Source organism: Pteropus alecto, unplaced genomic scaffold (genome assembly GCF_000325575.1).
Source record: "Pteropus alecto unplaced genomic scaffold, ASM32557v1 scaffold45, whole genome shotgun sequence".
Classification (NCBI taxonomy): domain Eukaryota; kingdom Metazoa; phylum Chordata; class Mammalia; order Chiroptera; family Pteropodidae; genus Pteropus; species Pteropus alecto.
In genome coordinates, this window is record NW_006442491.1 from 25,741,250 (window position 1) to 25,745,387 (window position 4,138).

Here is a 4,138-nt window from a genome sequence, read left to right on the forward strand (position 1 = left end):
GACTAGAGGATGGCTTTTTTTTTTTTTAAAGAAACAGACAAAACCAGGCAAGACCAGGTTAGAATGTATCAGGACAACAGTTACCTTCAGGGTAATAACAAGAAGGAAGCCCAAGAGGGTTTTCAGGGGTCTGGGAACTTCTGCTTCTTATTTAGGTGTGGATTACATGCATATGTTCAGTTGGTAAAAATTCATCAAGCTGCATACTTTTGATATGTGCAAAGTATCTTATACTTTGGTAATTAGTTGTAGAAATTGCTTTTGTGGTGATACATGGCTATCACATAAGAACAAAAGTGTGATTGTGATTAACCTAAAATTATCAAGCTGGTCTGAGATTTGAGCTGAGGAGGAAGAGGTTAACCAACAGCCAGGTGTTTGTCAAATAAGGTCTGAGCAGCAGTTTTGCTGGCTCAGAGGGCAGCCGAAGGTTAGTCATGCTTCAGAGAGGCCCCTAACCATCCACAGATAGGCAGCAGATGGATTTAGATCAACCTTCTTAGAGCCTCCAGGTGCCCATCAGTAGGATATCTGGCAGAATCTGGAAGCTGGAGCCTTTAAAGTCTGGGTTCCATGTTCTCAAGCCATGCATGCGACCTGGCACAAAGTAGGTGTTCAACTAGGTGCCTCCTCCCTTCCTCTTACCTGGATTTCAGGTGTGGCAGTCCTAGAAGTGCCAAGGCCTTCTGTCAGAAGGAGCTGAAATGCCCTATTTAGGGCCAGCAAAGACCTCAGAGGCAGGCACAGCTGGGCCGAGAATGGAAGGGGAAATGAAACTGTTGCATGGCTCACATATGCTCAAGTAACTGCAAAGCCACCTGTGGTCAGTTGAAGGTGTGGATGGGGGGAAAAAGAGGGAGCTTCAGAGAAGTGGGGGAGGTAATAAAGAGGCACATTTTAGGTGATAGAGGGGAGGTAAAAAGAAAAAAAACCAGCAGTTAAGAATAACAAAAAATACTCCATGGTGGGGGTGGGGGAGGGGGGGTAGGTTTCAGGTGGGAAGGTCAAAGAAAACAGCCGTTTATAAGAGGCAACACACCGTGGTGCCCAGGAAAGAGACCCTGGACTTACAGTTATGTAGTATTGGCAAAACAAGCTAACCAAACAGTTCTTTCATCTGTAAAAACAGGACAATAATAGTTCCTTCCTCTTGGGGTTGTTGAGAGGATGAAATCAGTTGATGTGTGAAAAACGTAGTACAAATCTTGTTGCTGCTGTCAATAACAATGGCATTGGTAGGGAGAAGTTTCTGCTTCTGAAAGGAGTCCAGGTGGACTGATCTGTGAGCCAACAACGACCAGAAATCTCGAGGGAAGGGGAGAAGGGGAAGAAAAACCAACTAGAGGAGTTCTTAATAGGGGTCCACTCAAATTTCAGTGCAAAATGCTGTATTTACAAGTGTATGTATTTTCTTTTTTTGAAGGGAGAAGGGGCCCATAGCCCATATCAGTTTCTCAAATGGGTCTATGAATTACTGACCTAGAGAAATGAAGGGCCAAGAGAGGGAAGCAGGAGGCCACAATCATCCATGAATGGGATGAGATAGGAGGCCACAATCATCCATGAATGGAGGGAGCCACCTCCATGAACCTAAGACACAGTGGTTTGGGGGATGGAGGAGAGCCTAGAAAGAAGAGGCAAAGGAGAGCGAGTTTGTTGAAATGAAGACTCAGAGAATCAAGCCAACTCACAGTGGGGGTGGGGTGAGGGTGAGGTTGGGGGTTTAGCTCAATTACCACTGTGGCCCAGAGAAGGCTGGGTGAGTGGATGGATGGGCAGGCAGCCCAACCCAGCACCTGAAGATGAGAGAACTAGTTGGGCCAACTGCAGATGGGGAGGCTGGGGGCAATTAAGAAAACCTGACTGTGTGTCTGGGGAACTGTGAAGGGATTAAGTGGAAAAATTCTTTCAGTTTTCCTGATGTGATAGGAGAAAAAAAAACTGTCAGCCAGTGTACAGTGTTCACTACCTGAAATACTCCTGGCTCTGTGGGTAAGGATGTGCAAAAAGGGTATTCTGCCCGGGGGAGGGACTCTTAACTGTTCTGTGGCTGTCTTAGGGACACCCCAGGGTGGAGTGGGGTGAGCAGAGACTTTGCTATCTAACAGTTCTGAGTTTGTATCCTGATTTCAATCATTGTTTCATGCAATAAATATTTCTTAAGCACCAACTATATGCCCAGCTTTCTACTAGGTGATGGAGATGCAACAGTGAGTAAGAGATGGTCCTTGAGCTCACAAGTCTTACATCCAGTTGAGGAAATGGCCAATGACACTGCAGAATGATAGAGACGTGCACTGGTTGCTGCGGGAACAGAGGGGAAGGTCATTCACACTTCTCCAAGCTTCAGTCTCTTTATCTGCAAAATGGGAATCATGTCACTCACTACAAGGAGTTTCCTGGAACATTCCAGGCCCCTGCTTGACACATGATAGGAGCTCATTGCAGCTTATGATTAATTAATATATATTAACAAGTATTAATCGAGCCCTCCATGTGTGCCAGACCCTGCCGTAGATGCTAGAAATTCAGCATTAAACTAAACGGATAAAAATTCCTGCCTTTATAAAGCTTATATTCTAGCACAAAGAAAATTAATAAACAAATAGTAAAATATTTAGTAGGCGAAATGATGACAAGTGTCTTGGAGACAAAGCAGAGATGAAAGGTGGGGAAGTGATGAGAGAAAGGGGGTTATGATTTTATTTTATTTTTTATTTTTTTAAGTTTATTGGGGTAGCATTGGTTAATACAATTATACGATTTTCAGGTGTACATTATAATTTGACATCTATATATTCTATTGTGTGGTTACTACCCAGAGTCCAGTTTCCTTCAGCTACCAATTATGATTTTAAATAGAGTAGCCAGGAAAAGTCTCACTAAAAAGGAGATATTTTAGTAAAATTATGAAAGAGGTATGAAAGTAGGCTGGGAAGATATCTAGCGGAAGGATGTTCCAGGCAGAAAGGTCCTCAAATACAAAGGTGCTGAGGCTGGAGAGTGAATGATGTATGGTAGCTAGAGATGGGTGATAGAGGTGGAGAGCACTAGCAGATGAAGTTGAGGGGCCAGGGAGTGGGATAGGCAGGTAGGGCCTCAGGGGCCATTGTAAGGAATTTGACTTTTACCCTGAGTGATATGGGAGCCCCTGGAGAGGTCTGAGCAGAGGAGTGATAGGGTCTCCCATTTTCAAAGGATCACAGCTTTAATGGATTGATCACTTGAGAATGTCCCATGGGAAGACAAACATGGAACCAGGGAATGCCAGTTAGGAAGCTCCTGCTCTGAACCAGGTACAGATGCCGAAGGCTTGGGCTAAAATGAAAGTAGAGGGAATGGCGAGAAATGTTTAGCATCTGCATATTGGGAGGTGGTGTCCACAGGATTTGCTGACAGATTAGATATGGGGCGGGGGGAGTAGGTGGGTGAGAGAAAGAGTCAAGGATGACTCCGAGGTTTGGCCTGAGCTATTAACTGTGATGGAGAAGACCAAGAGTATGGAGGCAGTTTGGGAAGAAAGAAGCTTGATTTAAGATGGTGTGTTTAAGAAGCCCATTGAAAATGCAAATAAGGCTGTTGGGTAGGCAGCTGGATATATACAAGTCTGAGGCCAGGGGGCAAGGTCCTGATTACAGATATGAACTTAGGACTGAGGAACATATAATTAGTAGTTAAAGCTACAAGAGTGGATAAGGTAGTGAATGAAGAGAATAAATAGAAGAGGTCTGAGGTTTGAGCCAGGGTTTCTAACATCCAGCAATAGCAGCCTCACCTGCTTTCAATTTTGGGTTTCCAAGGCCAGACTTGGACATTCTGGTAAGGTTTTGTGTAAATATTTCCTAGTGTTCTTTCTCCCAATTCTGAATACACATGCTCACCAGGAAAGAAAAAGTCTGTAGAAGGAACAAAAATCTATTTGAAATAATGTTGCCATTTTCCCAAAATAATAAGAGAGCCAAGCTCTGGGCCTTGAGGAGGATATGAAGTCTTCAGCTTTCTGCCATCAAATCCTTGAGTCTGGGCTGCCATGGAAGAGTCCGCCTGGTTTCTCAGCCTGAGGGCTCTCTCAAAGGCTCTCCCAGCACTGTCTTGTAATTGACGGTTTACTTGTCTATCTCCTCTCCTGGACTGTGGG